Below are 19,603 nucleotides of genomic sequence, written 5' to 3'. Positions count from 1 at the left end.
TGGAACCAAAGGCTACTTTCCCAGAAGAAAGGGTACGTCGAATTTGGCATCAATGTTGGTTCTTAGAGCCAAAGACTCAGGTACGATATCTATCCAGAGATGAGTTGGATCCTAGTTACACAGCTTGGTACGGTAAAAGCTCCCAAGTCCATCTAGAGCCCGAACGGCTCGCAAAAAGGCCCCATGTCCAACAATTCACTGATGGAGTGCAAGAGCAATGGGATTAGTTGGCAAAAGAGGCAAACTACAGATCTACCATAAGCAAATTGGAGGGACAGATCCGGGATCTTAAATTTGACAAAAGTGTACAGGCCGCGACCGATGAAGGGGAGAATAAGAAATTGGTTCAAGAAAACAAGGCCCTTCGAGCACAGATCCAAAAAATGAGAATAGCTGCTGAAAATCAGGAAAAGAGCCGGAAGGATGAAAGACTCATAAGTAGTCTCAAGAGGAATATAGCTGAGTGTGAGGATGATTTGGAAAAATCCGAGGGTAATCTGGCGAAAGCCCGGGTACAGTTAGTGAAGAACGCAGAGGGGCGAGCAGAGTTTGTCCGGTAGTTGAAAAGGAAATACGAGGGAACAGTCACCAATTTGAAGAAAAGGCTAACTACACTCGAAAATGAAATGGCCAAGCAAGCTAAGAACTTTAAAGCAGAAAGGGAATATTGCTATACATTAATGTCCCAGATAGAGGAAGATATGCAACAGTTGCAAGGTCAAAACCATCGTGATGCCTAGGTGTTAGAAGCTAGGACTCAGCAAATAGGGCGTTTGCTCCAAGAAAAAGGTATCATCAGGGAAAGGGTTAGAGCCATTGCTGACTACATTGTTATGAAGTGCCATGAATGTGAAGACATGACTAGAACCACCTTCTTTGATGCGGTAATGACCTTTGTTCACCAAATAATGAGTGACCTGGAGCGTCTTCAAGGGGACCTTGCACATAGGCCCGTGGCGAGACTGACTGATGTCCCACGGGCCCCTGGAGCAGTTGAGGCACTGATATATTCATGATTTTCATTCGAGTTTGTCTTTTCATTTTTCTTTGTTGGAGTCTGTTAGTCTGTTTTTGAGTCTATACTTTCATCCTTCTGTTGGAGTCTGTCAGTCCCCCTTTTTGAGTCTGTTAATTTTTATTCGGTAGGATGAGTCACTGTAATCAAGACATTTTTATTTCATGAAAAATTTGAAAACCCCAAAATATTTTATTTATTTATTTTACACTTATTCCCTGAACTACGCTTGATCTGATTCATGTAGTGTCATGATATGTAGGCAATCCCCATAGGATTCGATCATAACCATGAAAAAAAAAAGAAGAGAAAAAAAGAAAAAAGGAGAGAAACAAAAGAAAAATTGGGAAAGAAATAATGGCAAAACAAGAGAGGAAGATGAGAGAATAAAGAAAAGCAAGAATCAAGCAAAGAAAAGCAGGAATAAAAAAAGAGAGAAGTTGCAAAATGAAAATTAGGGAAAGACGGGATGACGCAAGCAACCGTTCAAATGCATAATAGAAATAGTTAACTGCTTAGGTGCATTGCATCACCAACGTGCGGTTGCCTATCTGTTAAGCCCTAATCGTTAACAAGTTTGTTGTTGTAATCAAGTTCAGGCAAGGTGGTTAGTTTGTTTGGCATTCTGGCAACTCACCCGTACAATACCAGGTCCAAAGACAAGTTGATCATGGCTAACCAAGAACTGAATACAAGTGTTATTGATCCGTCAGAGGGGGAAGAGTCTGATGTTAACCTGAAAGAGGAGTTGTATAAGCTGAAACACTAGATAAAAGAGATGTACCAGGCATGGGTAGAAGGGCATCCACTACCATCCTACCCCACCAACCCTGCTTTCGTCCCTCCGCTCGCTCAATCCCAAAAACCTCCTACGGTCGATTCTTCTCCAGGCTTTCCCATTTACCACCACTACCAAGGCACCACTTCCCAAACCCCACAAGCTCCACCACCCAAACCGATCCCATACCCTCCTCCACCAGCTACCCCTATTTTCGTGGCACTCCCACCCGCTACACTCTACCGATCCTCCAGTGAGCCTTTATTCCAGACCCAAGATAACCAATACTATCCCCTGGAGCCTACTTTCAAGGCCCCGAAATCTTACTCCTACACTCCTCATTTTGAACTCCTTGTTGAGACTAAGAAACCACCTAAAAATCCAGAACAAGAGGAGATGTTCAGGAAGGTTAAAAGCCTGGAGCAGTCATTCAGAAATATGCAGGGATTGGAAGGCCAGGTGAGCGTGGCCTACTAAGATTTGTGCCTATTTCCCGATGTTCAACTGTCGATGGGATTCAAGATGCCTAAGTTCGATCTATATGACGGGCACGAAGATCCGGTGGCCCATTTGAGGGGATTCTGCAGTAAAATGAGAGGAGCCGGTAGGAAAGAGGAGCTATTGATGGCATACTTTAGCCTGAGTCTGAGCGGCGCGGCGTTGGAGTGGTACACTCGTCAGGATCATGGCAGATGGTATACATGGGATGAATTGGCCCAAGCATTCGCTTGTCATTTCCAATACAACCTCGAGATTGTTCCAGATCGTTTGTCTCTGACTAAAATTGAGAAGAAGCCTAGTGAAAGTTTTAGGGAGTACAATTTTCGTTGGAGAGAACAAGCGGCGAGAGTTGACCCTCCGATGAAGGAGAGCGAAATGGTGGATTATTTTTTGCAGGCTCTGGAGCCCACTTACTTTGGCCATCTGGTATCGGCCATAGGCAAGTCCTTCAACGAGGTAGTAAGATGGGTGGCATGGTGGAAGAAGGGCTTAAATCAAACAAAATCATGAGTTACTCGGCTATTAAGGCAACTACCCAAGCCATTCAAAATGGTACTAGGGGAGTGATCGGAAAGAAGAAGAAGGAAGAGGTGGCAACAATTGATTCAGGATCATGGTTTGGACCCAGGGGCCCGTCACACCATTATACTCAACCTCGACCCCACCACCAAACCTACACCTAAACCCCGTATAATCCACCCCAGCATTACTTCCCATCACCAGACCCTCATATTTCTATCCACTATGCCCAGACATATTCTCAACCTCCTGCTTACACACAATGGCGTACCCCAGCACCACAAAACACCTACCCAGCTCCACAAAATGCTTACCCACCCCACGAGCCCACCGAAACCCTGCCGTCCCAGGTTTCTGACCCAATCCAGCATTTAAAAACGAGAGGATGCAGCGGAAGAAAACCTTTACCCCATTGGGGGAGTCTTATACCAGTTTTTTCCACAGACAGAGGCAATTGGATATGCGGAGGCCAATTGAGTCGAAATTGCCAAACCCTCCCCCAAAGAATCTTGATTACTCTGTAAGCTGTGAATATTGTTCTGTACTAGGGGGCATGATACGAAGAAGTGCTGGCACTTGAAAAAGGCCATCCAGGAGCTCATTGACACAAACCAGATTGAAGTCCAAACTCCAGAGACACCCAACATCAACCAGAACCATTGACAACCCATCAGGAAACAAACATGATCGAGATAGTACATAAGGGAGGGGAGCCCAAGAAGCCTTCACAGACCGTCATGATGAATCGGTCCAGTGAGGTCAGTCCAGTCAAAAAACCCACGGAGGATCAATGAACAAGTTAAGAGGGACAAACGGTGAACCATCTGCAGTAGTCAAGAAAGGATCCCCAAGTGATGTTGCAGCAAAACCAGAAAAGTTAATAGTGGTTGTGCCAGGAGTGGAAAACAAGCCTATCATAATTGCAGAGGGTGCCTGTACGGATCCTGTCATCGTCAAGCCTGTAACCCAGTTGCTGATAATCAACATCAAGGCTATCCCGTGGAACTATGAACGGGAGATAGTGACCTACAAGGGAAAGGAAGTGAAAGAGGAAGTCAATGAGGCACAGGGATTAACTTGTTCGGGGAAATGCTTTGCTCCGGAAGAGTTAAGGAAAGCTAAAACATCTAGAGATAACCCAGTTCTAGTGAAGAAAGCAGTGACTGAAGAAGAGGCAGAGGAGTTTCTGTGAAAAATGAAGGTACAAGATTATTTCATCGTGGAGCAGTTGAGAAAGATGCTTTCTCAGATTTCATTGTTGTCATTGTTAATCCACTCAGACGAGCATCGTCGGGCCTTGATGAAAATTCTGAATGAGGCTCATGTTCCTGACAAAATTTCAGTGAACCACCTGGAAAAGATTGCCAACAAAATATTTGACGTGGACAGGGTCACCTTCTCTGATGATGAGTTGCATGTGGAAGGTACTGAACACAACAGAGCTCTCTATCTTAAGGTAAAATGTGAAGATTCTGTGGTTACCAGGGTATTAGTTGACAATGGTTCTAGTACAAACATCTGCCCCCTCTCTACTCTGAATAAGTTAAAAGTGGATGATGAGAGGATTCACAAGAACAACATTTGCGTTCGGGGATTTAACGGTGGAGGGAAAGATTCAGTTGGTGATATAGTACTTGAGTTGACAATAGGACCAGTGGAATTCACCATGGAGTTCCAGGTGCTAGACGTAGCCGTCTCCTACAATCTGCTATTAGGTCGACCTTGGATTCATGCCGCCAAAGCTGTCCCATCCACTCTGCACCAAATGGTCAAGTTCGAATGAGATAGACAGGAGATCTTCATGCATGATGAGGATAATTTGTGTGCTCACAGTGATGTCGTTGTCCTGTTCATTGAGGTTGAAGATGACAAAGGGCCCTGAGTTTATCAAGTTTTTGAAACAGTGCTGGTCGAGAAAGTTCCAAAAGGGAAATATGTTCCAATACCAAAGGTAACCTCTGCATCAGTCATGGTGGCCTCTGAAATGCTGAAAATTGGTTTTGTGCTCGGTAAAGGTCTGGGTGCGTCTCTACAAGGTATCATACAGCCAGTGTCCCTCCCTGAAAACTTGGGTACATTTGGTCTTGGATTCAAACCTACAGCAGATGTGAAAAGGGCTAAAAGGTTGAAACAAAAGGCGTGGGCACTTCCAAAGCCTGTTCCACGTCTCTCCAGGTCTTTTGTTAAGCCTGGTGCCAGGAAACGCCCAGTAACGACAGTTCCAAGTTCTGTGGTTGACATTGATGAGGAGTTAATTGAAAGGTTCCAAAGGTTGTTTGATGATGTAAACATGGTGGAAGTTGGAGAAGGTTCTAGCAAAGTGGACGTGCAGTTCATCGGGCCGAATGCAAAGCTTAACAATTGGAAGGCTACTCCTCTCCCTACCCGGAAGGAGTCTTGATAGTTTGTTTTGTTTTCCTTTCTAGCTGGGTCATTCCAGGATTGTGACCCAGACTTTTATTTTTCGCTTGTTGATGTACAAACCCTATTATCCTTTATTTTCAATGAAATGCAATTTTCCTTTTCCATCATTCCTGATAGTTTTATTTTTGTTTTTCTTTTCTTCACTGTACAGTTCTTTTTATGCTAGTTTTAGTGACATGACATGCATGAGGAATCTTTGGCCCAGTCTTAAAAGTCAATCTAATTCTGAAATAATAATCCAAGAAATAGAGTGTGATGATGAATCAGAATATGATGAGGATGAGGCCTTTGAAGAGATTAGTAAGGAACTAAGTCATTTTGAAGAAAAACCCAAGCCTAATTTGAATGAAACGGAAACAATCAATCTAGGGGATCCAGATAATGTCAGAGAAACTAAGATAAGTGTCCATCTTGAACCACAAATCAGGGAAAAGATAATTAAAGCATTGTTTGAGTATAAGGATATTTTTGCATGGTCGTATGATGATATGCCCGGTTTGAGTACCGATTTGGTGGTCCATAAATGGCCAATTGATCCAGCATTTCCTCCCGTTAAGCAGAAGTTGAGAAAGTTCAAAACCGACATGAGTGTGAAGATTAAAGAAGAGGTCACAAAGCAGCTTAATGCAAAGGTCATTCGGGGCACGCGGTATCCCACGTGGTTAGCCAATGTTGTGCCTGTGCCAAAGAAAGATGGTAAAACCAGGGTGTGTGTTGACTACCGTGATCTCAACAAAGCAAGTCCAAAGGTCAACTTCCCACTGCCAAACATCCACATTCCGATTGATAATTGTGCTAATCATGAAATTGGATCTTTTGTGGACTGCTATGCGGGGTATCATCAGATTTTAATGGACGAGGAAGATGCGGAGAAGACGACATTCATCACGCCGTGGGGAACATATTGCTACCGGGTCATGCCTTTTGGTTTGAAAAATGTTGGGGCAACTTACATGAGGGCAATAACAATCATATTCGATGACATAATACACAAGGAGATCGAGGTTTACGTGGACGATGTGATCATAAAGTTCAGGAAGCAGTCTAACCACGTCAAAGATCTGAGAAAGTTCTTCCAAAAGCTCTGCAGGTACAATCTTAAGCTCAATCCTGCAAAGTGCGCATTCGGTGTTCCATCGGGGAAGCTGTTGGGATTCATAGTCAGCCTGTGGGGTATTGAATTGGATCCATCAAAGATCAAGGCTATCCAGGAATTACCACCGCCAAGGAACAAGATCGAAGTGATGAGTCTGTTAGGGAGGCTAAACTACATCAGTAGGTTTATTGCTCAGCTCACGACAACTTGTGAGCCCATCTTTAAGCTGCTAAAAAAGGATGCCGCGGTCAAGTGGACTGACGAGTGTCAAGAAACATTTGACAAGATAAAGGGGTATTTGTCAAACCCACCTGTGTTGGTCCCGCCGTAACCTGGAAGACCTTTGATTCTTTATTTGATGGTATTGGATAACTCATTTGGTTGTGTGCTGGGTCAGCATGACATCACTGGCAGGAAAGAGCAAGCCATCTACTATCTCAGCAAGAAATTCACATCTTATGAGGTTAAGTATACTCCCTTGAAAGGACATGTTGCGCCCTAACTTGGGTAGCACAAAAGTTGAAGCATTATTTGTCATCCTACACTATTTACCTCATCTCTCGCCTGGATCCTTGAAGTATATCTTTCAAAAACCCATGCCCATAGGGAGGCTCGCAAAGTGGCAGATCTTGCTCATAGAGTTTGACACGTATATGTGACTCGGACAGCAATGAAAGCCCAAGCATTGGCCGATCATTTGGCTGAGAACCTGGTCGATGAGGAATATGAACCATTGAGAACTTATTTTCCCGATGAAGAGGTGATGCATATTGACGAGGTGGAGCTGGTTGAAAAACCAGGTTGGAAACTCTTCTTTGATGGGGCTGCTAACATGAAAGGCATTGGGATAGGAGTTGTACTCATTTCTGAAATGGGGCATCATTACCCTGTTACAACTCAACTTCGTTTCTATTGCACAAACAACATGGCTGAGTACAAGGCTTGCATTTTGGGTTTAGGGCTAGTTGTAGATATGGGAATCCAGGAAGTCTTGGTCTTGGGAGACTCGGACTTTCTAGTGCACCAGATTCAAGGAAAATAGGAGACGCGGGATTTAAAGCTTATACCGTATCGACAATGTCTGCATGATCTTTGTCAGCAGTTTTGATCAATAGAATTCAGGCACATTTCAAGGATCCATAATGAGGTTGCCGATGCTTTGGTTACCTTAGCGTCAATGTTACATCATCCAGATAAGGCTTATGTTGACCCTTTGAATATTCAGGTCCCTGATCAACATGCTTACTGCAATATGATTGAGGAGGAACTTGATGGTGAACCATGGTTCCATGACATTAGGGAGTATATCAGGATGAGGGTTTATATAGTACAAGCCACAGGTAATCAAAAGAGAACAATTCGACGTCTGGCAAGCAGATTTTTCTTCAGTGGAGGAGTTTTGTACGAAAGAACTCCAGATCTCGGATTGTTGAGATGTATAGGTGCTAGACAAGCCATGACTATCATGATCGAAGTGCATTCCGGAGTCTACGGACCGCAGTGGGTATGTTCTGGCAAAGAAAATTCTCCGACCAGGTTATTATTGGCTCACCATGGAGAGAGATTGTATTAGTTTTGTGCGCAAGTGTCATTAATGTCAAGTACACGGAGATTTGATTCATTCTCCGCCATCTAAATTGCACACAATGTCCACACCATGGCCCTTTGTTGCTTGGGGTATGGATGTCATCGGACCAATTGAGCCAGCAGCATCCAATGGACACAGGTTCATTCTGGTGACCATTGACTATTTCACTAAGTGGGTTGAAGCTAAAACTTTCAAATATGTGACCAAGAAGGTAGTGATCGATTTTGTTCATTCGAATATCATTTGTCGATTCGGAATCCCAAAGGTGATCATCACAGATAATGGTGCTAATCATAAAAGTCATATGATGAAGGAAGTGTATCAACAGTTTAATATTATACATTGCAACTCCATCCCATACCGCCCCAAGGCTAATGGAGTAGTCGAGGTAGCCAACAAAAACATAAAGAAGATACTTTGAAAAATGGTGCAAGGTTCCAGGCAATGGCACGAGAAGTTTCCCTTTGCGTTGTTGGGTTATCGCACTACTATTCACACATCAGTTGGTGCAACTCCTTATTTGTTGGTGTATGACACAAAAGCGGTGATACCCACGGAAGTTGAAATTCCATCTCTTCGGATTGTTGCTGAAGTCGAAATTGATGATGATGAGTGGATTAAAACCTATCTAGAGCAATTAAGTTTGATTTATGAAAAAAGATTGGCAGCAGTGTGTCATGGCCAGTTGTTTCAAAAGAGAATGGCGAAAGCATACAACAAGAAGGCGTGTCTCCGGAAATTTGAAGTGGGTCAGCAAGTATTGAAACACATCCTTCCACATCAGGCTGAAGCAAAAGGCAAGTTCGCCCCAAATTGGCAGGGGTCGTTCATCATAACGAGAGTGTTGTCCAATGATGCTTTGCATTTAACAGATATAGAAGGCAACTGTGTAGATATGACTATCAATTCTGATGCAGTCAAAAGATATTATGTATGATTTCTTTGGTTTAATTGTGTTTGTTTGTACTTGACATGTTTTTAAGATTGGAATGACTAAGATATTTTGTTCTTCTATCTAAACACTTTATCCTTTGTTACCTCTTTTGAGCCTTATTTATTTTCATTCATACCCCTCTTTTGGAATCAGTAGCAAAATTCAGAAACATGAACGCAAAAGGTAAGTAAAGAAGTAAAGAAGGAAAGTAGAGGGAAAAGGAAAGGGAAAAGAAAATAGAAAAAGAATGAAAATAAAGAAAGAGAATAGAAAAGAAAAGAAAGAAAGAAAGAAAGAAGAAGGAAAGAAAAGAAAAAAAGAAGAGAAAGAAAGGAAAAGAGAAGTAACAACAACAAAGTAATTCCTATGATATGAACTACGTTCGACCTGATTCCTTTTAAGGATACGTAGGCAGCCTCACGGTTTAGTCCCATCAAATAAAAATTCAAAAGTCCCCAAGCAAAGAAACTAGGGCTTTGTGGTTGTTGTAAGAAATCTGATTCCAAAAGTTGTAATTTTGAACCCATTCAAGTTGTTTTGAGCCCTTTGATATCCTTTCTTTATAACCCTATCTAAAAACCCATATTATGGTCCAAAGAAAGACCTTTCGATCAGTCTTCGAGATATGGCCAGTCAAGCAAGTAGGGGTGATTCATATCAGGGGCAACACTCCGTTTTGAGCAAGAAAATGAAAAATGAGAGAGTCTTATTGGTGAAAACCCTCACGGGCACCGTAAGGCGATGAGAAGCTGAGAGAAATTAAAACAAGAGAGTCTTATTGGTGAAAACCCTCACGGGCACCATAAGGTGACTGTGAGTTGAGAGATGAACAAATGAGAGAGGTTTGTTGGTGAAAACCCTTCAGGGCACCGCAGGGCGAACATGGTCAGTGATTTGGTAAAAAAATTAGGTTTTGGAGATCTCGGGGCATAAAGTATGACAACTGAAAGGTGATTGGTCAAATAGGCTGGGCTGATTAATCCGAAATGCATGTCATGATCATTGGTGCCAGCTGTTTCGCTCAGATAAGTCTCTTTTCTTTTCCCCCCTCAAACAGTCATCCAGTTTTGGATTTTCTTCTTTATTCCTAACTCTCGAAGTCATTGCATTTCATTTCTTTTGGGTTTATTTATCTAAGATCTTTCCAATGTCAGTTTTGTTTGAGCAAGTGAGAAGGGATGTCAAAGCTTACTACCAATTTCCAAATTGCACAAGGCACAGTGCGGCCAAAGCATACCAGAGATAGCATGATGTAAAGTGGGAAACAAGGTGTTAGTAAAAGTTCCATTGGTCGAAGGGTTTAGTAATCTTGTGGCAGATACAGAGTTTTAGGTAGAAAGGTCAGAAATGTAAAGCAACGGTTTGGGCGTAGAACACTCGGGTCATCCAAGGTCCTGCGGTTAAGAGTCAGTTAGAAAGTCAAACGGTTCTTGGCCAGTTCAAGGCACCTGGACAAAGCAAAGCACAGTAGTGGAGAGGCCACCTTCAGCAAGAATGCCACAAACTAACCACCACATTTTAAACTGATAAGATTTTTCTTTGATTTGAAACAGGGGCAGAAAATTCTGTTTGTTTCGGAGAAACCTTCCGTAAAGAAAGCAAGTACCAGACAAGTTCGACCGTAAATCCTCAGGACTCTCCTGGACAATGGGGCCTAGTTTAAAATTCAAAACATTCATGAGTAACAAGATCTAGCATAAGCTTTACCTTGAGGAAATATAAGTTGGCTTCGAAGTTTTCATTCTTAAGATAGGATTCAATTCGAAATTTTCAGGACCTTCCTGAATAATGAGACTTAGCTTTAAGACCTCCATTAGATAACAAGATTTAGCGTAAGTTCTGCCGTTGGGAAATATAACTTAGCCTTAAAGTTGTCACTCTTAAGATGAGATTTTATTTTAATTTTCAGGACCCTCCTGGATAATGTGATCTAGTTCTCTAATTCTTAGAGATATTGGGTAACATGATTCAATTAACACTCATAGATGTGCCCATCTACCAAACTGGGGCAGGAAATTTTCTTTGTTTTGTCTATTTTGTTGTAATCAGGCGCCCACCTGGGGAGCAAGGGAAAATAACATGAGTTTCGAGAATAGAAAACGGTCCAAGTTCAAGCAATCAGGCACTCACTTGTAGAAACAAGGGAGGGCAGTTCAAAGGAAAATCAGTTTCAAGAAAAGGACAATTCAGGTTCAAGCAATCAGGTACCCACCTGTAGAAACAAGGGAAGGCAGTTCAAAGGAAAAGCAGTCGCAAGAGGAAGTAGTTCAAGTTCGGCAATCAGGAGCCCACCTGGAGAACAAAGGGGAAAACAAATCAAGTTCCAAGGGAATACGATTAAAGTTTTGGCAATTAGGAGCCCACCTGGAGAACAAAGGGAGAACAATTCAAGTGTTGGTAATCAGGAGCCTACATGAAGAATAAAGGGAGAAACAATTCAAGCGTCGGTAATCAGGAGACCACCTGGAGAACAAAGGGAGAGCAATTCAAGTGTTGGTAATCAGAAGCCCAACTAGAGAACAAAGGGAGCAGTAATTCAAGTGTCGGTAATCAGGAGCCCACCTGAAGAATAAAGGGAGCAGCAAAGTGTTGGTAATCAGGAGTCCACCTGGAGAACAAAGAGAGCAGTAATTCAAGTGTCGGTAATTAGGAGACCACCTGGAGAATGAAGGGGAGCAACAATTCAAGTGTCGGTAATCAGGATCCCACCTGGAGAACAAAGGGAAACAGTTCAAGTTTCAAGGAAAAACAGTGCAGATGTTGGTAATCAGGCACCCTCCTGAAGAACAAAGGGAAAACAATCCAAGTGTTGGTAATCAGGAGCCCACCTGGAGAACAAAGGGAAGGCAACAACGTTCAAAGAAAGACGGTGCAAGTGTCGCACCTCCTTTTCGCCGCGCCCGCAGGGCGCGTGGGGAGTTTTCTCCAATTGAAGGACAGTCGAAACGGGATTTGTTTATTTGTTTTAGAGTCGCCACCTGGGAATTTTAAGGCGTCCCAAGTCACCAATTATAATCCCTGAATCGAGGAGAATATGACTCTGTTTATTATTCTGCGAACCAGAAATCCTGAGTAAGGAATTCTGTTAATCCGGAAGAAGGTGTTAGGCATTTCCGGATTCCGTGGTTCTAGCACGGTCGCTTAACTGTTTTTATTATTGGCTTAATTACCTTGATTTTATTAAATACATTGATGTTACATGTTTTTACTACCGCTTATTGATGACCCTTCTTTGAATCGAATTACGCGTACGTATATTCGTGTTAAAAAAAATTGCGGACTTGTGTCACGCGTACGTGTACACAATAACTTTTTATAATATATTTATTAAGCAATCATTTTTCGAAATTGTGTTGGATCAAAAATATTTGTTTTTCTTGAATAATGAACCGTACATCTCGGGTTTTTATGAAATTGATTTAACGCCTTTTGGAAAAATCCTTTTATTAAATATTCGTTCGAAATTGCGCGTACGCATAATCCGAATTTTTGCTTTTAAAAATATAATCAGGGTACGCGAACGTATCCCTAATTGTGCAAAATATTCGTAATGATATTAGGGATTTTCCACAAATTGTTTATTATATCTATACATTTTTATGTGAAAATCATGATAAATTCCCATTTAAGGTGCCCTTAAATTCTTTGAAAAGAATTTAAAATTTATTAAATGTTGACCGTTGATTATATTTTCCGAATATAAGTTATATTCATTTCAACTATTCAATTTCAAAGGACAGAATACAAATATGATTAATATTATTTAAAAAAAACAAATATGACATATATATATATATATATATATATATATATATCAAAGAATAAATTGCATATAAAACTGAAAATGAATGATTCATAAAGGAAGGAAATATTTTCCAAATTTTTTTTTCATGATTTACTTAATGCAAATTCTATTTCTAATTACCATTGATATCAAGTGTTGCAATTGGTACTTATACATCTCGTTTCATTCTCATATAATCGCTTTTAATCTAATAAGCCTAATTATTTGATCAATTTGTCTTATGAAGGTATATAGGTATCGAGTTTATAAGAAAGGAATTATTATACAAGTTAATTCAATAAAATTACCTTACATGCAACTTAACTGTATATCGTAAACATTCATAACATTTTAACATTGTAACAAGCTACATCATATCACCTTTCGCCAACGTTTATACACACATCTATTATCTTATAAAAATATACCAACAACACCATCTTAACCTTATTTAACAATAAATATCACTACTGTAATTTTCTTGGCACTTCTACATCACTTCTTGCTTAACTAACAACAAAATTAAATAATGACCAACATTCATGCCATATTCCCTACTTTGACAATTTAATATGATTAAACTAATGAGATAATGAGCTAATATTATTACAAATCTTTATACGAACTTTCAAAGTAAGACAATTAGCTCATAGCTATCAAATTGAATTCACTACTAATTAACTAACATAAAACAAAAATGAAATTTAAATTGATGAACTTGGACAAATAGAAAACAGAATTTCAATTCAAACTTCATTGATGAGTCATGTTGAATCTCTTTCCAACTTAAAATTTAAAAGACATGTACCTGGTATTGGAAAACAAGAGAAGATGAAGCTGAGAAGCAGCAACAGTAGTAACAATGTAGCACAACAACGACAGTCCAGCAACACAGGAATAGACCAGTAACAGTAGGAATAGTAGTAAACCAGGAGACTATAAACGACTCCAAGTATAGAGAAGAAGTAAAAGGCAGGAAGGTTCTGACTATTTCAGATCTTAAGCGAGGCAATGAAACAGTAACTATTCTTTTCAACTTCAAAACTCTCCAAAATGAATTCTGTCCCTGTATATTCAGTGTATCCAGAATGTATATCGGGTGTATACTTCTCACTCCGCCCCCTCTTTTTTTCTTCTCTCTATCTAGTTTTTCCTCTCTTTTTTTCCACCCTTCTTCCTAAATTTTCTCTTCTATTTATAGCAAAATTTTCGAAATTTTCAGATTTATTTTTTTATTATTTTATTATTTTTTTAATTAAAAGAAATCCCACTTACAAATTGCTTTTATTTTTTTAGAAAAAGAAATCCCACCTTTATTTACTTTTATTTTTAAAATTCCAACTTTAATTACTTTATCTTATTTAAAATCCCACTTTTTATTTTTTTTAAAAGAGAATCTCACTTTATTTAACTTTTCTTTAAAAAACAAACCACTATCTTTTCTTTTTCTTTTAAAAATGCTACTTTCAATTACTTTAAATTTTTTTTAAATTTTCAGATACCTTTATATTTATTTTTTAATTCCAACCTTCTTTTACTTTTAAATTTTTTTTTTTTTAAAACTTTTTTTTTTTTTAAATTTTCTACATTCTTTTACTTTTTTTTTTTAAAAAAAACATTCCCGAAATTATTATATATGTTTTTTTTAAAAATAAAAAATAAAAATAAAAAAAATAAAATAAAATATTTTCGGATTTTTTTTATATATAAAAAAAACAAAAAATAAAACTATTAATAGTGATAATTCACCTTTTATTTTTTATTTTTTTGGTTTTGTTTTGTGTTGGACAAAAATGAAGATGGGGTGTTGGGTTAATGGAGCGGACCGGGTCGACCCGGTTTGAAACGGACCGGGTCATGGGGAAAGTTGGGCAATTATTTGGGCCTGTGGTTTGAAATTGAAGAAGTGGCCCAATCCGATTTTTCTTTGTATTTTTGTTCTCTTTTCTTCTTTTATTTTTCTAAAACTAAATTATAAAAGTACTTAAATTATTATTAAGAACTAAATTAAGTTATAAAAGCGCAAATTAACTTCCAATAACAATTAACGCACAATTAAGTAATAATTAAGCATAAAATTGTTCATTTGGACATTAAATGCTAAAAATGCAAAAGATGCCTATTTTTGTATTTTTTTATTAATTTAACAAATAAACATGTATAGACAAACATACAAATAGTTACACAAAATATCACAAAAATTGCACACCAAGAAAAATTATTTTATTTTTTGAATTTTTTGGGAGTAATTCTCATATAGGGCAAAAATCACGTGCTTACAGCAAGTTCGACAATCAGGCACCCACCTGGAAAACAAAGGGAAAACAAGTCAAGTGTAGGAGGAAAGGAAGATAATTCAAATGTTGGTAATCAGGTGCTCACCTGGAAAACAAAGGGAAGGCAACAATGTTTAAAGGAAGAAGGTTCAAGTTCAGTAATCAGGCGCCCGCCTAGAGAACAAAGGAAAAGCACCTCAGAATACAATTCAAGTCAGCAACAAAGGAATTTCACCTGGAGAGTACAAGTCAACAGAGCAAAAGAAACTACAAGATCAAGTATGAAGATATAGATAGGATTCTTGTAATTCATAGATCATAGTTTAGGCTAGCTTCTTTTATTTTGGCTTGGTGTAATAAGGGGTTCTGCAAGCAGTAGCAATAGCAGCAACAATGAAATCACAGCTTCCTGGTAGTCCCAGCTACCGAAACTTCCCCAACTACACTGACCTGATTCTTTTATAGCCAAGGATATGTAGGCAACCTCGGAAGCAGGGTGCAGACAAATCTTTCAAAAATGCTTACCACGGAGTATTCAAACGGGCAAAAATCGCTCGTATCCGCTCACTTTATCTTTGCATGAAAACTCTTCGTGTTTTCGGGCAAAGAGGGGTATCTGTGAGCACGTGATTTTTGCCCTACATCAATTACTCCTACAGAATCCCAAAGAAATAGATTTTTCTTTTAATTATCTGCCATCTTAGGAATTTTTGTAGAATTTTCACTAATTATTTGCATTTTTTCTGTGCATGTTTAATTTTATTTAATTCATGAAAATACAAAAATACTCTGCATTTGCATTTAAAATTTATTTCTATATTTGTAGGTTAATTAGTAAATTAGTTGTTTTGTAAAATTGAAAAATCACAAAAAATAACTCTGCATTTTAACTTTTTAATTTTTAATTTTATAGTTTTTCTTTTAATTTAGGAGTTATTAATTTTTGTAAATACTATGAAGGGTAATTAGCTTAATTTGATAGGTTAATTTTGGTTTAAGAGTTAATTTAGGTTTTAATCTAATTTGAAAAAAAAAGAAAATTGGAAATTGAAATGAAAAGAAAAGAATAAAAAACAAGTCTGATTTTTGGGCTATTCCAATTGAATTTCCTCAGGCCCAATCCATTTTCCCCAAAAACCCATTCAGTCCAGCCCACAACCCACGCGTTTACCCGATCCAAACTATCTGGTGTTTAGACAATCCAAACGACGTAGTATAGGGCCAATACTATGCCGTTTGGAGTTTGTTTGTTTTAATTTAATCCTGGCCATCCATTTGACTTCATCTAACGGCCAATGAACCCCCCCATCTTAAATAAAATTATCCGAACCCCTTCAGTTTAATCTCGTACCCCTTCACTTCACCTTCTTCATCTCAGACCAAACCCTAGCGCCACCCCAAATTCCTCACCCTCTCCGGTGGCGGCGCCACCTCAAATCCCCACCAAATTTACATCCCATAACCCATGGACTATCCTCTTCCCAAAACCTAGAACAACTTGCTTCGAATCCCTCTCCATCTGTTCGAATTTCAAATCTGAGGTCAAGCCCTAATTTGTTTAAGAAATTAAAGTGTTTTTAAGGTTCGCTTTGAGTTGAAGTTTATACAAATCAATTGTTCTTGATAAGAACAATTTATTAGTATTGAGTTTAGCTCATTTCAAGCCTCATCGAAACCCTAATCCTGGCCGAGATGTCTCGCATTGTTTGTTTCATGCATGAGAGGTAGATTTCACCATTGTTTCTTCATTTCTCTGGTGAGTCAGTTGTTTTTCTCATTCTGATTAATCCGTTAATTTAAGTTTGTGTTCGGTCACGTTTTGATTCTGAATTCATGCAACTCTGGATTTGTTTCCTTTTTCTTTCTTTCTGAACCATTGGAGTTGATTTCTGATTTGGGCTATGCCATTTGATTGGGCTTTGAGGTAATTTCTGACCCGGTTTCGAGGGAAGCCTTTTCATTTTTTGGTTTGGGTCCTGGGTCAAATTTGACCCGTGTGATCTACTGAGGGTAAATAACAGGTTTTTGAAGGGTAATTTGGAGAGTTTGGACAAAAGAATTTTGTGTAACTGAATAGGAAATTGCTAGGAAGGTGGGGTTTGGGTTTAGTTTGAAAAGCAGGCTAGAAAATCAGGTTTAAAGTGAACAAATTAAAAATTAAAGAAGGGGTAATTGGCAAATAACAAAACCAATTCTGCTGCCTTAGAGGTCCTCTATAAGAGGCCTGTTTTCCTTCTTCTCAAGTCAAATTTTAGAGATAACAATACGGGAAAAACATAGAAAAGGGTTAAGCCTTCTTTGAGAAAGATTTGACCGAACCTTTGCTTCAAAGGTTTCCTACATATCCTGGGCTAAACAGGAATCAGGTCAATGTAGTTCGGGAAGTTTTGGTAGCTGGGACTACCGTGGGACTGTGATGTTACTGCTGCTTCGTGCTGTTTTTACTGCTTGCTGACCTCCTTATTACACCTTACTGTAAAGGAAATACAAAATTAAACTAGACTATGGTACATGAATTATAAAATCTTATCTAGATCATGCTCTCGCGTTTCTTGTTGTCTTGATATCTTGGTGACTCTTGGGCATTGGTCTTATTCCGTATTCCTTTTGGAACTCTTGTTGTTTCTTGTTGGGGATCTTGTTGGACTCCTCTGTTTTATTGATTCTAAGTGTGCTCCTTTTTCATATGAGCGGGCTTTTGATTTCAACACTTCAATTGCATTTCCTCGTTCTTCAGGTGGGTGCCTCGACTGCTTCTTTTCTTTCTTCATCCTCATTTTCCAGGTGGACGCCTGATTTCTTCTTTTTCTCATCCTCATTCTCCAGGTGGACGCCTGACTTCTTTAATTCTCATCCTCATTCTCCAGGTGGACGCCTGACTTCTTCAATTCTTATCCTCATTCTCCAGGTGGACGCCTGACTTCTTCTTCTCTCATCCTCATTCTCCAGGTGGACGCCTGACTTCTTCTTTTCTCATCCTCATTCTCCAGGTGGACGCCTGACTTCTTTTTTTTCTCATCCTCATTCTCCAGGTGGACGCCTGATTTCTTTAATTCTCATCCTCATTCTCCAGGTGGACGCCTGATTTCTTTAATTCTTCATCCTCATTCTCCAGGTGGACGCCTGACTTCTTTTAATTCTCATCCTCATTCTCCAGGTGGACGCCTGACTTCTTCTTTTTCTCATCCTCATTCTCCAGGTGGACGTCTGACTTCTTTAATTCTCATCCTCATTCTCCAGGTGGACGCCTGATTTCTTCTTTTCTCATCCTCATTCTCCAGGTGGACGCCTGACTTCTTTAATTCTCATCCTCATTCTCCAGGTGGACGCCTGACTTCTTCTTTTTCTCATCCTCATTCTCCAGGTGGACGTCTGACTTCTTTAATTCTCATCCTCATTCTCCAGGTGGACGCCTGATTTCTTTAATTCTTCATCCTCATTCTCCAGGTGGACGCCTGACTTCTTTTAATTCTCATCCTCATTCTCCAGGTGGACGCCTGACTTCTTTAATTCTCATCCTCATTCTCCAGGTGGACGCCTGACTTCTTTTAATTCTCATCCTCATTCTCCAGGTGGACGCCTGACTTCTTCTTTTTCTCATCCTCATTTTCCAGGTGGACGCCTGACTTCTTCTTTTTCTTTACCAGGTATTTCCTGACACAAATATTGTTTTTGCCCCTGTTTTAAATCAAAGAAAACTTCGTTAGTTTAAAGCAGGGTGGTTGGCTGTGGTATTCTTGCAGATGGTGATGTTTCTCTTCGTCTCTCTTTATTGCCTTGGAATGATTGAAAAGACTGTTTTGTCTTTGTAATTGATCCTTGACTATAGGATTCCCCTCTGTGTGTTTTCCTTCAAAACCTTTCAACTGTAATCATGTGCCTCTTCTGACTTTGCTGATCCACTTTTGATTTCATCTTTCTTACACCCGTATTTTATCTCCCACCTTTTGTGGTTGTATTTTGTAACCTTGAATCTTGGTAGTATACCTTGACATTCCTTCTTATTTGTTTGGAATAAAACTTATCTCAAAGCTTGGAGAAAGTAAGATTATTAGTAACGAAATACGCTGATTTCGACAATTATAGAATGAAAAGAAAAATCCAATTTTTTGGATGACTGTTGGAAAAGGAATAAAGGACTTATCTGATTGGAATTACTGGCACCAATGATCAGGGTATGCATTTCGGATTAATCAACCCAGTCTTTTAATCCATCTCCTCTCAATTGTCTCAAGGAGTTTTCACCGATAAATTTTCCTCGTTTTTCACTTCTTCACTTCCTTTTCGCCTTATGGTGCCTGTGTGGGTTTTCACCTATAAGACTCTCTCATTTTACTTTTCTCTCAACCTCCGTCGCCTTATGGTGCCCGTGTGGGTTTTCACCTATAAGACTCTCTCATTTTACTTTCTTTCCTTGTTTGTACCAGAGTGTTATGAACCACTTCATTTGCTTGCCTCAGCATTTTTCTAAGATTGATCAAAAGGTCTTTTTGGTATTAAGGTTAGGAATGGAAAAGGTATTAAAAGCTAAATAGCTTTGGTATGAGTTTAAAATTACAACTCTTGGAATCTTTTCTTATTTCCAATACAATTCCTGCCCCAGTTTCTTGATTGGGGTCTCTTAATATTTCTTTTCCGTGCACATTGTGCATGTTGTGCACCCTATGACCGAGCCGTGAGGCGCCTAC

Source organism: Nicotiana tabacum, chromosome 22 (genome assembly GCF_000715075.1).
Source record: "Nicotiana tabacum cultivar K326 chromosome 22, ASM71507v2, whole genome shotgun sequence".
Classification (NCBI taxonomy): Eukaryota; Viridiplantae; Streptophyta; class Magnoliopsida; order Solanales; family Solanaceae; genus Nicotiana; species Nicotiana tabacum.
Note: the sequence above shows the minus strand (reverse complement) of the source record.